At 36.6% G+C, this 20,942-nt stretch overlaps 1 long non-coding RNA gene across 2 annotated transcripts in view; it reads left to right on the top strand.

Annotated features, from left to right (window-relative positions):
- The window catches only part of LOC134759647 (uncharacterized), a 218,550-nt gene that overhangs the window by 189,605 nt on the left and 8,003 nt on the right, over positions 1-20,942 (top strand). Inside the window, exon 4 of one of the 2 annotated variants that reach the window (XR_010136184.1) lies at positions 19,071-19,106. The exons of the other annotated variant lie outside the window; for it this stretch is intronic. This is a non-coding gene — a long non-coding RNA (uncharacterized LOC134759647). The remainder of the gene's footprint in view (positions 1-19,070; positions 19,107-20,942) is intronic. 2 annotated transcript variants of the gene reach the window in all.

The following is a 20,942-nucleotide window of genomic DNA, read 5'->3' on the forward strand; positions in this document are numbered from 1 at the left end:
AATTTGTTTGAGTTCATTGTAGATACTGGATATTAGCCCTTTGTCAGATGAGTAGGTTGCGAAAATTTTCTCCCATTTTGTAGGTTGCCTGTTCACTCTGATGGTAGTTTCTTTTGCTGTGCAGAAGCTCTTGAGTTTAATTAGATCCCATTTGTCAATTTTGGCTTTTGTTGCCATTGCTTTTGGTGTTTCAGACATGAAGTCCTTGCCCATGCCTATGTCCTGAATGGTAATGCCCAGGTTTTCTTCTAGGGTTTTTATGGTTTTAGGTCTAATGTTTAAGTCTTTAATCCATCTTGAATTGATTTTTGTATAAGGTGTAAGGAAGAGATCCAGTTTCAGCTTTCCACATATGGCTAGCCAGTTTTCCCAGCACCATTTATTAAATAGGGAATCCTTTCCCCATTGCTTGTTTTTCTCAGGTTTGTCAAAGATCAGATAGTTGTAGATATGCGGCGTTGTTTCTGAGGGCTCTGTTCTGTTCCATTGATCTATATCTCTGTTTCGGTACCAGTACCATGCTGTTTTGGTTAATGTAGCCTTGTAGTATAGTTTGAAGTCAGGTAGTGTGATGCCTCCAGCTTTCTTCTTGTGGGTTAGGATTGACTTGGTGATGTGGGCTCTTTTTTGGTTCCATATGAACTTTGAAGTAGTTTTTTCCAATTCTGTGAAGAAAGTCATTGGTAGCTTGATGGGGATGGCATTGAATCTGTAAATTACCCTGGGCAGCATGGCCATTTTCACGATATTGATTCTTTCTACCCATGAGCATGAAATGTTCTTCCATTTGTTTGTATCCTCTTTTATTTCCTTGAGCAGTGGTTTGTAGTTCTCCTTTAAGAGGTCCTTCATGTCCCTTGTAAGTTGTATTCCTAGGTATTTTATTCTCTTTGAAGCAATTGTGAATGGGAGTTCACTCATGATTTGGCTCTCTGTTTGTCTGTTGTTGGTGTATAAGAATGCTTGTGATTTTTGTACATTGATTTTGTATCCTGAGACTTTGCTGAAGTTGCTTATCAGCTTAAGGAGATTTTGGGCTGAGACAATGGGGTTTTCTAGATATACAACCATGTCATCTGCAAACAGGGACAATTTGACTTCCTCTTTTCCTAATTGAATACCCTTTATTTCCTTCTCCTGCCTAATTGCCCTGGCCAGAACTTCCAACACTATGTTGAATAGGAGTGGTGAAAGAGGGCATCCCTGTCTTGTGCCAGTTTTAATAGGGAATGCTTCCAGTTTTTGCCCATTCAGTATGATATTGGCTGTGGGTTTGTCATAGATAGCTCTTATTATTTTGAGATACGTCGGAGGGACAGATCTTAATTCTCCTCAGCACCCCTCTACATCTGTGAAAGTAACAGAAATGTCAAAACACCACCACAGAGCGATAAAAATTACAGAAGTTGTGTATTTTAAAAAATAATAACTCCTAGTAAATAATAATAATAGTGGGATAAGTGAACATATAGAAAGTACTAATTTACACTGTATAAAAAACAAGATCTGAAAATTTTAAAATGTCAGTCAATTAGACACATGTTTGCAATTTCCACAGGTTTGGTAGAATATAGAAAAATATTTCTGACTGGTATCCAGTTTTGAACTCTCCATACAAATTTCTCAGCACTGAATGGAAAAGCCAACTTACCTATAAGTGAACAAAAGTGAAAATCCTCATCTATGGGTGTGTCAATTTTCTATGGCTACTGTAATACAACAATAGTGGCTTAAACTAATACAGATTTATTGTTACAGCTCTGTAGTTCAAAAGTCTGAAATAGGTCTCAGTATTTAAAATTTGTTGGTAGAGTTGAGTGCCTTTCTGAATGCTCTAAGGGGTAATCTATTTCTATGCTTTTTTCAGCTTTTAGAGGCTGCCCACAGTCCTTGAATCATGGTTCCATTATTCCATTTTTGAAGCCAGAAGTCGATTTCATCTCACATCACATCACTCTTATCTCCTCTTCTGATTCCTTCTTCTAAATTTAAGATCTTTATTATTACGTCACCCTCCCCCTACTCCTGATCATCTTGGATAAGCTCCTTATGTCGAGTTGAAATGATTGGCAATCTTTTCTCCCATCAGCAACCTCATTTCTCCTTTTCTATGGAATGTAACATGCTTAATCGTTCCAGAAATTAAGATGTGGATATCCATGGGGATCCGTTAGTCTCCTACTGTGAGGTGCTTCCACTAATTTTCTAGGCAAAAAGCAGAAATAGAAGAAAAAGGAAGGACATATTTGAATGAATTTTAGTTAGAGTATCTGTTCCTAATCAGGGTTTCTCCCTGGAGGAGAGAATATTCACAGGTTTCCTAGATAGTGTGCGTTTTTCTCTGAAATATCATTATGCTTGCTTAATTATTTATTGCACTTTATTTATTTATTTATCTTGCATTAAGCAGCAAGTTTATCATACTGATAGGTCCATGTCCATCTGTGGAAAGGATAACTTGCCCCGAATGTATTCACTGTGTGTTTTGCTTGATTTCTTTTGACCACTTCCAGTGGCTAGTTGGGAAATGAATGCTAACCATCATTATCAAAGTAACAGGAGTTAGTCATGTTACATTTCTTCCCAGGGGAATTAACACATAAAACAAACAAAAAACATAATCATTTTAAATGGCTCTAGACAGTAAGAATGGATGAATGGGGTCTCTAAGTTAAACAGTGAGAGCATATTCAAGGGCTTTTGAGTTCGACTGAAACAGAAGCTTGGCAATATTTGTTCATTAAGTATACTTGTCCCTCAGTTGTCATAGGGGATTGGTTGCAGGACCCCAGAGAATACACAAATCTGGAGATGTTCCAGTCCCTCATATAAAATTGTATAGTATTTGCATATGACCTATGCATATCCTCCTGTATTCTTTAAATCATCTCTAGGTTATGTATAATAACGAAGACAATGTAAATGCTATGTAAATAGTTATTTTGTATTGGTTTCTATTTGTATATTTTTTAATTGTTGTATTGTTACTTTTTACTTTTTCTCCAAATATTTTTGATCTGTGGTTGGTTGAATCCACAGATATAGAACCTGAGAAATGAGGGGCTGACTGTATTCTATTCATCTGGAGGAACAAACGTAGACAGTGACTGTCCCTCATGAATGACTGTCAAGTAGCCAGTTACCCACAGGTTTTAGCATTTCCATCTGTCTTCTAGGTTACAAGTCAGAATGAACACTAGTGCTCTTGTCTGAAACTGTAAAGAAATGGAGGAAAACATCAGAAGTTTATCTAACAAATTATTCTTACTGGAGAGAAAAAAAACAAAATAGCATATAATTAAACACCAACGGGTGCAAGTCTCGGGCTTACAGTAATATAAAATAACAAATTTTTACTATATTATCGTATCAATCCATTCTCACATTGCTATGAAGAACTACCTGAGACTGGGTAATTTCTGAAAAAAAGAGATTTAATTGACTCACAGTTCTGCAGGTTTAATAGGAAGCATGTATAAGAGGCCAAAGGAGACTTACAATCTTGGTGGGAGGGGAAGCAAGGACCTTCTTCACATGGTGGCAGGAGAGAGAAAGAGAGAAAGGAGAGAGAAAGGGGAATTGCTGCCCACTTTTAACCAACAGATCTCATAATAACTTACTATCTTGAAAACAGCAAGGGGGAAGCCTGCCTCCATGATTAAATCATCTTCCACCAGGCCCATCCCTTGACATGTGGGGATTACAGTTCAAGATGAGATTTGGGTGGGGACACAGAACCAAACCATTTTAATTATAGAAGTAAATATTAAGACAAAGAAATGAGGTAACTTGCTCACAACTAATAAAGCTAGAATGAGCTTTGAATTCATGTCGAATTGACTTGTACACCCATGATTCTTGCACTTTACCACGATGCTAATATCCTTGGGCTCTAGGATTGGGTTAGAGAGCATGGTGCTACCATTTGCAAAGTTGATTTCATCTTATCACATAAAACAGTGGAGCTTTTTTTTGTCTTTTGGTCTTTGTCCATACATTTCTAAACTAACTTTTAATCACTTTTTTAATAGTTAAAATTTAAAAATTTCAGATATGAGAAACCATAGACCAAATAAACAAAATTGTCTTGGTGTATGACTTCGATTGGATACAATATACGTAAATTACTTTGCTATGGGAATCAAGGTAATGGGACAGTACTTGTGAGTGCAGAAATTCTCGTTTTATTTCATAGATATGATCTTTTTTACTTATTCTTTTTAGGCATCTTGCCAACTTCTGCCATTGCTCATGAAGGTGACTAGGTTACTAAACACAGGTGGTTCCTTGTCTTCTACAAATTCTTGGTTTTTAGCCCTCTGAACTTCTGCCTTTTGAGGCTACTCTTTTAAATCCAGTTTTCCTCTTTGTGAGCCTCTTTAGCCTCTTATCTCAGATTTTCCTGGACACAATTCCCTAGAACATGTTCTCAAAAAGGCCATAGTCTTTTACAATGCTAACTTTTAAAAAACATAAAAATACCTTCACAATCCTTTACTGAGATATAAGTTTGAATGATGTTTCCCCAACCTTGAAAATTATCCTTCCCCATGGTAACCCAGTGTCAGAAAAACCTTTCTTCAGGAATATAAATGGTGTCCCTCAGTACGCTACTAGGGAGAGATGAAAAGAGCTGACCTTTCAATCAATCTCACTATCATGCTCCAACCATTGCCTGCTGGTTCTTTGACCTCTTCATCCAATATTCTATCTTAGGAGGGCTAGAGATGTTCTAAGGCTCATCTCTGCCCAGTGTGCCTCCTGAAGGTCAGAAGGCAGATTCCCAAACTTTCTAAAAATGGCCACAACTAACTTTTCTAGATTGTACACAAGATCCAACTAAATATCCCAAAGCAACAAAGAGCATGGTATACCCTGGGACTCCTATGGCTTTGTCCAACTGACTTGCTCATATATATTTTACAATGAATGACAAGACCTCAGTGTCTCTCATGTGAACATCCCCTGCTCTGTCAACTCAATATTCTCAATCATATTTCATCTTTTTATCTTTTAAATTTTCTCATAAACACTTTGCCCTTCTACACAAAAAGCTAGTGTCCCCCTCTCCTGGGAAAGTCTGCCTTTTTTCACACAATAATTGGTCCATGTTCCTTGGTCACTTTCATTTTGCCAGCTGTCTTAGTCCATTTTCATATTGCTATGAAGAAATACCTAAGAGTGGGTAACTTATAAAGAAAAAGAGGTTTAATGGACTCACAGTTCCACATGGCTGGCAAGCCTTACAATCATGGTGGAAGGCAAAGGAGGAGCAAAGGCCTGTCTTACATGGCAGCAAGCAAGAGAATGTGTGCAGGGGAACTGCCCTTTATAAAACCATCAGTTCACTTGAGACTTATTCACTATCATGAGAACAGCACGAGAAAAACCTGCCCCCATGATTCAATTACATCCCACCAGGTCCCTCCATGATACATGGGGATTATGGAAACTATGATTCAAGATGAGATTTGGGTGGGGACAGAGCCAAACCATGTCATTCTCCCCTGGCCCCTCCCAAATCTCATGTCCTCACATTTCAAAACACAATCATGCCTTCTTAACAATCCCCTAAAGTCTTAACTCATTCCAGCATTAACCCAAAAGTCCAAGTCCAAAGTCTCATCTGAGACAGGGCAAGTTCCTTCTGTCTATGAGCCTGTAAAATTGAAAGCAAGTTAGTTACTTCCTAGATACAATGGGGGTATAAGCATTGAATTAGTACACCCTCTCCAAATGGGTGTATTTACCCAATGCCTGTAAATGGGAGTAAAAACCGAGGAGCTACAGACTGCATCCAAGTCCAAAAATTGATAGGCCAATCATTAAGCCTTAAAGTTACAAAATGATCTCCATTGACTTCATGTCTCATATTCAGGTCACACTGATGCAAGAGGTGGATTCCCATAGTCTTGGGCAGCTCTGCCCCTGTGGCTTTGCAGGGTATAGCCTTCCTGGCTGCTTTCGTTGGCTGGCATTGAGAGTCTGCAGCTTTTCCAGGCGCACAGTGTAAGCTGTCAATGGATCTACCATTATGTGGTCTGGAGGATGGTGCCCCTCTTCTCACAGCTCCACTAGGCAGTGCCCCAATGGGGACTCTGTGTGGGGCTCCAACCCTACATTTTCCTTCAGCACTGCCCTTACAGAGGTTCTACATGAGGGCTCCATTCCTGCAGCAACCTTTTGCCTGGACATCCAGGTATTTCCATACATCCTCTGAAATCTAGGTGGAGGTTCCCAAACCTCAGTTCTTAACTTTTGTGCACAGCAGCCTCAACACAATGTGGAAGCTGCCAAGACATGGAGCTTGCACACTCTAAAGCCCCAGCCCAAGCCATGCCTTGGTCCCTTTTAACCACAGCTGGAGCAGCTGAGACACAAGGCACCGAGTCCCTAGGCTGCACACAGCAGAAGAGCCCTGGGCACAGCCCACAAAACCATTTTTTTCTCCTAGGCCTCAAGGCCTGTGATGAGAGGTGCTGCCGTGAAGGTCTGTGACATGCCCGGGAGAAATTTGTCCCATTACCTTGGTGATTAACATTCAGCTCCTCATTATTTATGCAAATTTCTGCTGTGGGCTTGAGTTTCTCCTCAGAAAATGGATTTTTATTTTCTATTGCATCGTCAGTTCGCAAATTTTCCAAATATTTATTCTCTGCTTCCCTTTTAAACTTAAGTTCCAATTCCAAACTATATCTTTGTAAATCAGTAAAACTGAATGCTTTTGCACCAAAGTAACCTCTTGAACACTTTGCTACTTAGAGATTTCTTCTGCCAGAGACCTTAAATCATCTCTCTCAAGTTCAAAATTCCTCAGATCTCTAGGGCAGGGGCAAAACGCCACCAGTCTCTTTGCTAAAGCATGGCAAGAGTGACCTTTACTCCAGTTCCAAACAAGTTCCTCATCTCCATCAGAGACCAACTCAGCCTGGACCTTATTGTCAATATAACTATCAGCATTTTGGTCAAAGCCTTTTAACAAGTCTCTAGGAAGTTCCAAATTTTCTACATCTTTCTGTTTCCTATGGAGCCCTCCAAATTCTTTCAACTTCTGCCTGTTGCCCAGTTCCAGAGTCGCTTCCACATTTTTGATATCTTTACAGCAGCACTCCATTCTCTGTGGTACCAGTTTACTTTGTTAGTCTATTTTTACACTGCTAATAAAGACATAAGTGAGGCTAGATAATTTATAAAGAAAAAGAGATTTAATGGACTCACAGTTCCACATGGCTGGGGAGGCCTCCTAGTCATGGCAGAATGCAAAGGGGGAGCAAAGGGCTGTTTTACATGGTGGCAGGCAAGAGAGCATGTGCAGGGGAACTGCCCTTTATAAAACCATCAGATCTCTTGAGACTTATTTTCTATCATGAGAACAGCATGAAAAAACCCCACCCCCATGATTCAATTACTTCCCATGACATGTGGGGATTATAGGAACTACAATTCAAGATGAGATTTGAGTGAGGACGCAGACACACCATATCACTAACTTTGTTATTTAAGAATTCAAATAATTATTCATGAAAGTTCTTCTTTAAAAAAGATGGGAATGGATTCTGATTACTCAAGAAATGGTGAATGTGCTGAGTGTTTTAATTCTAGTTCCGTTTCTACTTCAAGCAAGACTGAGTAGACCCTATGCTAAATTCCTAGAGTCAAACACACTTCACCCCTAAAATGATTGTGTAGCAAGGCAATACAATCTAGCTTCATAAGAAGACAGCATATTTTTCTATAATGAATTTTACAGTATTCACTAAGCTACATTAACCCTGGGATTATTGTGTTAGAAAAACATTATTCTCCTCCTTCTTTCTACTGGATACATATCAACATCACTTCATGGATGTATATGAATCATCCAGAAAAAATGAACAACACATCGAATGATCCTGTAATGTAATTGTTCTGATACACAGTTTAATTTGGGATTGAAGTTCTAGTTCATCACAACATACTATAGGGGAGAAAAGACAGCATTAAGTGTTTCAAATCCATAAGTAGAGATGAATATTTTAATGAGTATTACATTTTAAGAAGAAAAAAGGAAAATGAAACTAATCAAATGTCCTTGGATATATCCCTATACCATGGGATGTTAACAATATAATTGGATACTCAGTAGAAACAGGAGGTAGAAGTTGAACAATGAAAAAAAAATGGTTACAACTTTCAACCTTGAGATTCCTGAAATATTTTATTTTTGACTCTTTCTTGGGTCTTAAAGAGAGTATTCTTGCTGAGTATTGTGAATCATAGTTACCACTGATCACAGTTTCTGTTGAAACACTTTCAGTACACCTTAGGAAGTTGGAAGAGAAATTCAGCTCTCTTTCACTTTTATGGCTGTTTAGAAATGATGTTCTAGTATGTCCAAAATGAAGAAAATGATATTAATTTGAGATACGATTTTCATGATAGGCAAACCTGTTCACTAGGAAGCAAAGGTGGATTTGAGGATATATTTCAGTGACAGAACAAAAACTCTGATTCTCTACTAGCAGCATTCTTCGGTTAAGCATTTTAATTCTTGTGATCTTTAGAAGTACAGAATAATGAAATATGTCCACTCCTGTAATTCTTAGATTCTATAATTATGAACACTTCTGTCATTCAGATTATCTGCATTATAAGGAGAGAGATCTATGAGTAAAATTTTAAAACATTTTTATATAAAAACCCCAAAAATCATGGTTGTTAGATTAGTGGTTTAGCAGTCTTTTAACAATTTTTTTTTAATTGGAAGAGAACTTGGCATCGATCTTAGAAAAATTTGGATGCATGCATGCCTCTGGTGTACAAGTGGAGGTTCTAACAGGAAACATGTCTGGGGGCATGGAGGGAGATCCCAGTAGGCAATGCCATTGAGTGGCTTTTGAAAACTTTGTCACAGGAACCCATATTCTCACAGTAAGAACCATGCTCAAAGTCCTGGTGAGTCACTCTCAAGTGTTTTCCCTAGCCACAGGAGCAAAGACCTTAGAGAAGAGCACCTCTAAAGTCAACAAGAGAAATGGTAAATTATATACATCACATGGAAGAGGAGATGGCTATGAGAGGAGAAGGCAAAGAAAAAAGCCCTGGGCACTTTGGAGATAATTGGGCACACTAACAGGTGCAGTCAAAATTGAAAACATATTATGTGTACTTCTGGTATATGAACCCATTTTAAACTTCATCTTGGTATTATCTTGACACATTACAAAGCCATTAAATTACCATTTTGTCTTATAAGAGCTTATTAAAGTTTTTTTTTTTATCAGGGAGCAATCTATACATCTTCACATCTTTCTCAACAACCATCCCAGAACTTGGCACAGACTTTCAATAAACAAAATTTCTAACCACAATTGTAGTGCATTAAGAAATTGGTAATAATTACTATTATTTTAATATTTTTTAATCTTAAGCTTATAACTTTTTATCAGAGGTGAATCAGTTAATTTTCACATCTTCAAATTTCACAGATTTTATAATTGGAAGATTTAAATAAATTTTCCAAGGCCACAGTTAAGCATTTTGGAGAGTCTATAACCCCTTTGGTTAGCATTGTGCTCTTGGGTCACACTCCACAAAATAAAGCTACTTCTAAATTGGTTTTCATCTCATGGTTTCTTCAGGTTTAGAGTGCCTGGGACTTGGAAAAATTATTGTTTATCTTACATTCTGACGGCATGTTGCTGCCATTCTTGTGATTTACTATGGAACGGAGAAAACATTGCCAACCAAGCATGTCAAAGCCACATCTCATTGTACATTCCATTTGCTATTCAGAGCATTGCTCCTAGTATACATGTACATGCACAGTTTCCATTGTAGCAATAAAATAAAATAAGCCAAGTTTCCTCCTTTACCTATTGAAGGTCTTTAAATGCACAGCCTTCTGGGATAAGTCAAATGCTTCCCTGGACATTCAGATTGCAAGCAGTCTTTGGATTACAAGATCTTCAGATATCAACGAGAAAATTAAGGAACACAAAATAAGAAATGATTTCTTATGCTTTATGCTCACTGTCTTTCAAGGCTCCAGATTCATCTGTCTGTCTTTAGAGTTGTATTATATTTTGATTCCTGGGGAGGCTTTCTCCATTGAAATGCTTAGGAGAGTTACCACTAGCAGTATTGTGTCCAAACTGTGTGTTTTGCAAGTATAACTTTAGGGTAGGAGTTTTCCATTACTGTATTTTTTTAAGTTTTACCTTATCAATTATTCTTGTGTGGCAAAGCAGTTTCCTTGATGCAGAATTTATCTTGGAAACAATATTCCAGATTAGGAAAGGATGAACTTTTAGAAGGTTTATTTTCAACAAATACTCTGTTCTGATCTCAGATGTCGGTTACTGATTACGAACAAAAGTATATTTGATATATTTATAGGTATTTCTTCAGGGTATTTGGAGCATTCAAAAGGCTTTTATGTAAAAGGACAGAGAGCAAACTTGCAATCACCATGGCTTCATTTTATGTTCGGTAGTCGTGATTCAGTGTATGGTATTGCTTCTCCTTTCACTATTTTATTGCTGTGTGACTGAGAATATTATGCATTAGCACTTAGCAGGGAAATTTAAAGAGTGTTATTCTATTTATTTTAAGTGTCATATAATTATGAATTGATTTACTTGCCATTGTAATGCTACAAATGATAATTAATTTATTTGCATAATATGTAGTTTCATAGACGTTCAATTATAATAAAGCATTTGCTAAATGTACCATGAAAATTGTGTTTCCAGAGAGAGTGAGAGTCTGAGGCTGGAATCTGTTTAGCCTGTCAGTATGTGTTCGTCATCATTGGCAATCCGTTCCTTTCAGGATGGGAGGGAGGTTTACTTAGTCCCATAGTTCACCCCTTTATATATTTCTCTCATTTTAAAATATGATATTCAGAGTCATTGAGATATGCCAAAAATAATAGCATATTAATAAAAACAATAAAATTGAAATGAAGGATGTTGATGTGGTTAACATCTTAAATCCCTTGAGTGAAAACTGGGTTGGAAATATACAATTACTCACCACGTTGCCTGAACAATGAGTTAGAAGGGGCCAGTCCTGGACCTTCTACTCTTGTCAGTTTCCCATGGCTCAGGGGTTCCCCCAATCAAATAGGAGATGGAGAAAAGGAGAGTGGACAGACTATAAATCCCCATTGTTTGGGAGCATGGGTACAACACCAGGCAAGGGTTCTAGGTTCCCAGAAAATAATTCTAAACAGGTGACAGAAAAAGCCAGAATGTCTTGGCTCAAAGTGTTCCAGGTATTCCCCCAGTAACAGTGATGCTTTTCTCATACTTGCCTATGAAAGAAGAGGTTGCCAAGGGGAAGAATTTCTCCCCTGGATTACGGTGCATCTTGCATGTCCAGCAGAATAGTCTGTCCCAGCCTGATTGTAGGAGGGAGGCTGCAGAACCAGTGCTTCTCTTCTTTTGCAGATGAAGTTTTATGTTTCCTTTCCCAAAAAAGTCTATTCCTCTAACTAGACAATGTGATGGTTTTGAATTGTCCTTAACTGTGATACAAAATTGTGGCACAAATAGAAGACAGTTTTTACAACAGTAGTGACTTCTAAGATAACTATTTAATATGATAATTCATTTATTATGCTTATTGCCTGTTTCTATCTTTTGCAATCAGAACTCCATGTTGGCAAGAATCTTTTAGCAGTATTTCATAAGTGTGGTATATTGTCTTTTTATATTCGTTCATCTAAAAGTGTTTCCTAACTTTCCTAGTGATTTTCTCTTTGATTAATTGGTTAATTAGGAATTTGTTGCTTAATTTCCACAATTTTTTGACTTGTCCAAATTCGTCTCTGATATTGATGTCTAATTTCTTTCCATCTTGGTCAAAGAACATACTCTGTATTATTTCAGTTATTTTAAATATACTCAGGCTTATTTCATGAGATCATATATGGCCTATCTTCCATAGTGTTTCTTGTGCACTTGAGAATTCATGTATTCTGCTGCTGTTGTATGGAGAGTTTTGTAGAGGTCTGTTAAGTCTAGTTAGTTTATACTGTTATTCAAGCTGATGATCTTCTGGCTAGGTGTTCTATCCATTTTACTTATGGGATATTGACATCTCCAATTATTATTGTTGAATAGATTTTTCTCCCTGCAATTCTGGCAGATATTGCTGTGTGTATTTGGAAGCTCTGTTGTGAGGTCTATATATGTTATAATTGTTATATATTCTTGATTGATTGACGCTTGTTTCATTAAGAAATGTCTCTTTTTCTCTAGTAATATTTTTTGTCTTAAAGTTTCTTTCGTCTGTTATTATTATAGCTAGTCCAGCTCTCTTTGTTTGCTGTTTGCTTGATATGTAGTTCCCATTCTTTTACAGTGAGATCAGCTTTTTAAAAAATCTTCTAATCTCTCTTTTTTGAATAAAATATTTAATTTATTTCTATTTAAAGTAATGATTAATAAAGTAGGATTTATATCTTTCATTTTGCTATTTGTTGTCTTATACATTTTGCTTTTCTGTATTCCTTTTTATTTTTCTTAAGTAGATAGTTTTTAGTGTACCATTTAATTTCTTTGTTGTTTCTTTTGCTCTATTTAAAAAATTATTTTCTTGGCAATTGCCCAGAAGATTGCAATTAATACCTAGTTTATATCAATGTCATTTGGACTAAAAATGACTATATGTATATATACTTTTTTTCTCTATTATTCCCTCTTCTTCTGATTTAAAAGATAATTACAGAAGGCAGCAGTTATAAATCTGTGTTGACAGGAGCATAATTTATATAGCTGTGATTTGTAACAATAATAGTATAAAGGAAGCAGAGAAGAGAGCTATATAGGAGCTACAGTGGTTGGGGCATGCGTTCAGCACTCCAGCAAGCAGTGATAATTCTGCCATAGCTTTCACTTCCTGCTTGTGCAGCTTTTGAGGTCAGCCAGTGTTGGGATTTTAGGGCCTTCTTAGGTCTTTCCTCAGCATACACATTGCTCTGCCTATGTACATGGCCCTCTAGATTCCCAAGTAGGTTTCAGAGCTTTAGAAGGGACCTTATGGATATCTCAATCTCCGATAAATTTTCACAGTTTTTACTAGTATTTATTTTATGATACAGATTTTCCTACATCTTTACTCCACCATTCTAGCTGACATCTTCTGACAATCAATATTCTAACCTTTAACTAAAAGACTATGTACGATATAATTGCTTAGGCAAATAGTGAATTTCTCCCCCTTTCTCTCTTTGAGTGGCAAAGTAACTAGAATGACAATCTCTTATAGTTCAACTAGGATATATAGTAGACATATATATGTATAGTAGGATATATAGGATATATATAGCAGGATATATAGGACATATAGTAGGTCTTGACATCTAAGCCCAAAGTAAAGGATGATTATGCATACATGGGTTTTTTCAGGGGCTTTCCTGTGAATTAATGTAGAATCTACATTTTGATTAGTCTTAAAGCTCCTTCATGTGCCCTTTTATTGCAACTGGTTTGTTTAAAGCTCAGAGTTTTTAAGCTAATTTATTGCGAGAGCTAATTTGCACACATAATGACCCTGAATTTGATGTATGGCTGTTTCATATCTATCTTTTAAAGAAAATTTCCCATTTGTGAGAAATGCTTTGACTCTGAGTAGCTGAATTCTGCAGGCATCAGCAGAGGTTTATTTATTTGCTGTAAATGAGATTTTCTCAGTTAAATCCTCAGTGTCCTCAGTAACAACTCCATCAGTCTGTTGGAATGGAACTCTAGTCAATGAGTTAGAAACATATTTTAGATGTATTTTCATCAAGAACATATTGTGATGTTACCTTAAAGATCATTAAGCCTGATCTGCATTCTGGAAACAATGTTGTGTTACAGAAGGGTAACAATGCTCACACTGCCTAATTTGTTTTGACTTGTCACCATTAGCTTTATATTGTGATGGGCAACTATGCCATAGGAATTTATGAAGTTGGACTTCATTTCCACAGCAGTAGATCTCTACTAAGTTAACTGGAATGAAGTTAATTTCCTCTAACAGAATGCTGGGGACACTTAAAAATATGTAGTTAAGCTGGCATGCTTAATAGCAGCTCATATTCTGCATCATAGTGGAAACTAAGAAATTGGTTCATTACTGATAAAAACATTTATTGACTATATACTGCTTTTGTAAATGATGAAAAGCCTATATTGACTACAGGGCTGCAGTTAACCTACATATACACCTTATCTGGCAACATAGTAAATATGGCAATAAACTTGGAGCAGCACAGAATGAAGATTAAGAGTAACCATATATCCTGATTTGCCTGGAATGATCTCAACTTCCACCTATAGTCCATCATAATTATGAATAGGGCCTCCTTTAACATCCCAGATTATCTCAGTTTGGATGATAAATTATATATCATCTTCGTTAAAAGCAGTCTCTGACACCAGACTTTGTAGGGCATAATGCATGCTCTTTTATTTTCTAGCTGTGTGAAAGAGTAATTTGATTCGTCTATGCTTCAGTTTCCTAATCTATGAAATGGGTGTGGTAATAACGTTCACCTAGTAGGGTTGCAAAAATTAAATATATATAAAGCTCCTGGCACACTGTTTGTCACTCAGCACGGGTCGTATATCTAAGATAGACTATCCTGCACCACATGCAATAAAAACAATTTCTAGTCCATGTTCATTACAAGGATTTCAATTTCTCCATGAGATTCATTCATTCCAAATGAATTTTTTTCAGGAGAATAAAGACAGAGGAGAAAACACCACCAATAAAATACTATAAAATATAATGAGTAAATTTAGTAAGAAAAGTGGAATGTGTTGTTGAGAGCAGTACTGAACTATATCTTCCCCTCCTGGATAGCAACACTATATTAAAAATTAAAGCAATGTACCAATACCCTTTTTAATAATTTACAACTTGACATCCACCTGGATTTGGTGCTATCAAAAGCTATTTCAAATTCGCCATAATACTCTCAGAAAACCTTAGAAAATGAACCGCTCTGTTTCTTTACTTGGAAACCTCTTTGTGTTATAGTTACGCCTTCTGGTCCCTGGAGTACACAATTTGCATTCTACCTATTATAGCCTCACTATTGTACTTAAAGCTTCCCCCTTTGGGTAAATGTAAATCTCTGTGTGTTCCATTCCTTGCAGGTAGCTGTTCATTTTAAAAGAAAATACGAAAACAGCCTTTTACCTAAAATACACACACTTGGAATAGTTAACACAAGATTTGGAGGAATGGAATACAAGAGTCTTATTGCCTTGCCTGATCATAAGTAAAACAATACCAAATTGTATTTTTTATTACCTTTTGTTGGAGAGGTTTTTCCTGATTCTTATATTCAGCTCACATTCTAAGGCTACAGAAGTGCCTGAAACAAGGCTTCAGTAACTTCTTTCTCTAATATATCAATGCCAGTCAAGAGTATGGCAGCAGACAACAGCAAAACCAGTTCTGAATTGCAAACTGACATTATAATTTTGTCCTGTTAGAAGTAAAGAGGGAGTTCACTATTTTCTTTCAAGACAGGGTTGATATACCCATTCAGTGAGAGGTGATTTTTACCATAAAGTAGTAGGTGGAACTCTACTAACTCACCTTGGTTAAAAATTTATATATGTTATGGACATTAATGCTAACTCATGAGAAATGGAAGAGACAAACTGAAAACAGCTTCCTTGACTTCTTTTCTCAGTAAGACTCAAATACAGTGTAAAAACTAAAAGTTTATCTGTTGTAGTATTTATGAGTCCAGAGGAAACTGACTATACAAAAATAGCAAAGCTGGCTGCAACTGGCCTCACCAAAGGCACGTGTGGTGGATGGGACTTGAGGTGATGGATAGCCTCACTCTATACTTTCCAATGGTAGCAATAGTGACAACTGTGCCAAGGAGTCTATGTATTAAGGAAAGTTGCGTAATAAAGGTACCTAGCCTACTGCTTCCTAAATCAACTGCTATTTGAAAAGAACATTACCTCAAAAAGAGACAATACTCTTCCATGTCCCCAAGAGGTCTTGTCAAAGCAATTAAGACATTTAATTTGTGACTTAAACATATCTGCTAGATATCTCGGGACGATAATGAACACTGGGCAAATAGGGGACTCTTTAAAGATGGACAACTTTAAATGTCTCATATGAGATAATGGTATTTTTACTTTTTCCACTAATGAACTGGCTACCTGGGCCATTTGAATTATGCAATGGGATGTGACATTCATGGTACATTGGAGAAACAGACATAATAGTCAAGAGCAGTGAGAAAAGGAACTTGGAAAAAATTTACCATATTTACTTGCTCTGTACAATCTGCAGAGACAAAAAGTGGTGGTTGCAGGAAAACAGTTTTTATTTCCTCTTTCAGTTAAATCATAATGGATTAATTATAAAAACAGTATGATACTATGAATGAAAATATGACCCATAGATTTAGAATTTCCAGGTTTGCATCCACATCTCCACCTTTATCAACTTTGTGATCTTAGGCAAATTACTTCGCTTCTTTGTATCTCAAGTTTCTTACCTAGAAAATGAGAATAATCCTAACTATGCACAGAAGTGTGAACATTTAATCTTGAGTATTACAGTAGATAATTCATGTAAACCACTTAGGAAAGTACTGGAAACCTTATAAAATCTCAAAAAATAGGTTATATTATTGTGACTGAGCTAGGTATAGAGTATGTACCACCAAATATACCTTGAGATTTATCTGTCAGTATGTATAGAGAGGCACAACGCCTTTATGTCAGTGCTCCAATTTTCATCTCCTTATATCAGGAAGGCCACCATTCTCCAGCAATGTCGATATCTGTGCTAGAGAATACTGAGAGATGACATATATATTAATAGCTGTAAAACTGTATCTCCATGGGTTCTCTCGGTAGTAGGGGATGGGTTGTTAGCACTCTCTGTGGAGTTCTACTACCTTAAGCCTAAGCCCATTGTCTCTGCCCATCACTACCTGCCTTTCCTAGGCTCCTAAACTGAATCTTTCTTTAGTTTCCTAGGAGGGATCATCACTTGGCCATTTTTTTCTAAGAGTAGTCTGACAGCATAGCTGTTAAATCTTACTATTATAGTTCGTTCCTTCATTGCACAAGGTTCTTCCTCCCAGAGGCCACATGCCAAGGGCAAGATAAATGTAGCCCAGCCTAATAAAGTACTTGGAACCCCTGCTGCCTCTGACAGGTAGGCTTTGTCAATCTGTCTGGCTCTCTGCACCACAATTTTTTTGTTTTTCACTTCAGTCCTAAGGACTCCTGTGTATTTTCCTTCAGCTGGCTCTTTTGGGGTCCTTTAGTCCATCAGACTAGACTGTACAGCTCAGAAAAATATTTATGGAATAGATTCATAGTTTTTCTAACTGATCTCCTAGGACCCTGACATCTACTTCAGCATCCTTTACCGTTTCATGATGTTGAGAAGCAGCCTGAAGTTTCTGGCAGTTAGGAAATTAGTCTGCCTAGAGTACACAGAAAACTTAAGGGATTACCTAACTACAGTTTTCTGACTGACCTTTGGCTCAGGCAAAATATTTTGTTATATAGAGGATTCAAGATGCAAAAATAATGTGTTCCATGAATTTTCTCACAAATGTATATGGGCATGTTTTATGTGTTGTCTAAAGTGGCTGGAGAGAACTGATAGGGCCAGTGACCTGAAAGCCAGCCATTTATGGCTGAATGTGTGTTGTTTCCTGTGCACACAGGCTGTCTAAAGAGAGACGGAAGGAAGGTAGAAGTGAGCACATTCTCTAATGGACTGTAAGATCAAAATATAGGTGGCCATTGGAAGTGAGGACTCAACTTCCTACAGGAGAACTAATAAGAGGAAGAAATGGTAAATCTATGCGAACAGGCAACTGCCAGGAGACGTGGAATATCCCTTTATTTTCCTTTCTATCAGTAGAGACACTTTTGTGCATAGACATGCAGTGGTAAACTGAACATGTGGATGCAAGACATATGCATGTTTATGTGTCACATTTGTATGAACATATATAGTTCATTGAAATTAAGAAATGTTTAAGTGAGAATACTATGTCAGTTACATTTTTCATCTTTCCCCTCTTGAAAATACAATTTACCCATTTCAGTGTCTTACCCAAAGGATTAGCCATTATTGAAAACTGTTTCAATAATATCAGTTGAGTGGTTGACATTCTTAAATTACTAAATATATTGTTTGTATTAGAATTAAAGAAATGTGAGAGGCTTATAAGAAGCCTGAGAAATAGGATAATTATTTTTTTCATGAATTAATGTTAATTAGTGCAAAAAGGATGTTATTATTATTGCCATCAACAGTTTTTAAGAGTGTAACAATTCAGCATTTGTCATTATTATTTTTAAAATAATGTTATATGAATGTTATTAGCAAAAGTAAATCTTGAATTTTCTCAAGGATTTCTCAGATATAACTTAATCGCTATAGGATATCTGGCTGATCATGTGGCACACACACTAAAATGAGTAAAATATACGTGCTTTGTGTGTATATGTGTATATTAAGATGTTTTGACATCTTAAAAACTCTTTCTGTCTAGGGAGAGACTGCCTCTCCCAGGAGAGAGAGCCAGTTCTTAGTTATAGCAAGGGCCAGGAACATGCTTTTGATATGCAAATTAATCAGTCCAGAGTCACACCTTCTCTATCTGACCCTTACACTCCAACAGGCAATATTCCTTTGCCTTCATCACGGCAGTGCCAGGCACCAGACAAACAGTAACTGCCACTATAGTGTAGAGCCTGCAGAAATTATTCAAACTAGCTAAACCTAACCTGTTCACCCTGCCCTGCCTGGACTTTCTTGCAGAAACCCCCGTAAAGGCTCTTGCCTAAACATGCCCCTCACTCCAGTCCTTTGCCTCCTGACCACCCAGATGCTTTCCCATGTGACTGTGGATGGCATGATCTGCCTCCTGTCTCTAGGACCTGTATTATAAATTTTGTTTTCCTGAACCTCTCCTCTGACTTATCTTCTGGCTGCACCTGACTGACCATCTCTATAACAAAATTCAAAACAAGGTTAGAACCAGAATAAATTTAGAGACTATTTAATTTGATTTTCTTACTTTATAGGAAACAGGCTGAGGAAGAATAAGAGACTTGCTAGAGGTAAGCCTGTGAGATTGTATATTCCTCCCTCGTTCCAAAAAGGAATTCACTCAGTAGGAGTTAATAAAAGAGCCGGAATGTTCTGATTCATGGTAATATACTTCACACTAAAGTTTCTATTTGTCTTCATTCCTTCCAGAAGTGACCCATTTTAAAGATTAACGAAAATGAAGATTGCCTCTAGAATGAAAATAAGTATCTCTGCAAAATCAGGCCAGGTATAATTTCTACCTGGTAATAATGCCTGGGTATTTCTGCTCTGCTAAACTGTGTATCTAGGGAAATTAGATGTGATCAGTTCCTCCCTTGATTATAGGTTTTTTGTTTGCTTGTTTCTATGAGGTTGATTAGCAGCGATAATTAAATTACCAGTCAATCATCACAGGGGCGATTGGGGACTAGTTATTCTGTTGTAATTTTACTTTTTCTCATTCTCACTATATCTTTAAGGACTAATGGTATGAATGCATTTATTTTTATATTATTCTACTGAAGGTGAACTTCATTGTTAAAAACAGTTATTCAGTCAATCAACATTTTTTATGTACTACTACATGCTTGTTTCAAAGTTATCTTTGATATGATATTTCTCTCTCTTGCTTTTCATGTCTAGAATCCAAATACTCATGAGGCTGTTTTTGGGAAACTCTTTTTGATAAATTTCTTCTCTACTTCTACTATCGCTGTTCTGCACCAGCCATTTACTTTTTCTTACAACTACTGTATTCCAGACTTGTTTATCTGATTCCCAAGTATTCACAGACTTACTAAATCTGAATATTCAGGAATTGGGCCTGGTGATCTTTTGCTGAAAACATCTTCATGCTATTTTTACATGGCCTATTTAAGTAAAAGCATTTAATTTTTAAAATTGGCTTTTTAAAGAATACAATTTCTTTGTTGTTGTTTTTTACTTCAAGATTTGCCCAACACTAATTCATTCTTTACTTTCTATCAGTAATACTGGGAAAATCTCCGATGGCTGTAAACTCTTATTTACTGTGCTTTTTCTTATCCAGCAAATTTAGAATGCCCCCAAAATAGATGATCAAATACAAATTCCTTAGGTAAAAACTTTCAGTTCTTAGTAACATCAAATCTCCTTTTTCATCCAGGCATTTGTCCCACTGCTCTTCAGCAGAAGCTTTTACTGTACTCATATTTACCTCACCTGTTTCCTCAATCTGCTGTCGCTAATGTAGCTACTTACCTCTGCCACCTTTCATCTCTTCTCACTTAATTTGTGTGCGTATATTGTTTTTCAAGATGTCAATCATATTTTATCTTTTAAAGGCAGAAATCATGTTTTATACTTCAGTCTCAGCACAATGTAATGGTCCAGTAAATCCCATATTAAATGGTATTAAGTATGCTCATGGTCAAAAGTGTGTGGACAGGTCAAAAGTGTGTGAATGTAACTAATTGATGAGTTATTTTGTAGTATGTTCAATATTTCTCAAACACTAATTTAATTTTATATATATGTATTTATATATTTGGCTTGCTACTCATTAAATCTGTTTTGGGCTTATCAGCAGACAGTTGATTAAATCAGTGCTAATTATGTAATGTAATATAAAATTTATTGTAAGTATGAACAGTTGCTAAATAAAATTTAAAAAGGTATGTCATCATTCTAACAAGGATGAAGATAGAAATCCTGTGTTTACTGTTTCCTTTAATACTATGCAGCCATAAAAAATGACGAGTTCATGTCCTTTGCAGGGACATGGATGAAGCTGGAAACCATCATTCTCAGCAAACTATCACAAGGACAAAAATCCAAACACCGCATGTTCTCACTCATAGGTGGGAATTGAACAATGAGAACACATG

The sequence above is a fragment of the Pongo abelii genome, chromosome 12 (assembly GCF_028885655.2).
Source record: "Pongo abelii isolate AG06213 chromosome 12, NHGRI_mPonAbe1-v2.0_pri, whole genome shotgun sequence".
NCBI classification, from domain to species: Eukaryota; Metazoa; Chordata; class Mammalia; order Primates; family Hominidae; genus Pongo; species Pongo abelii.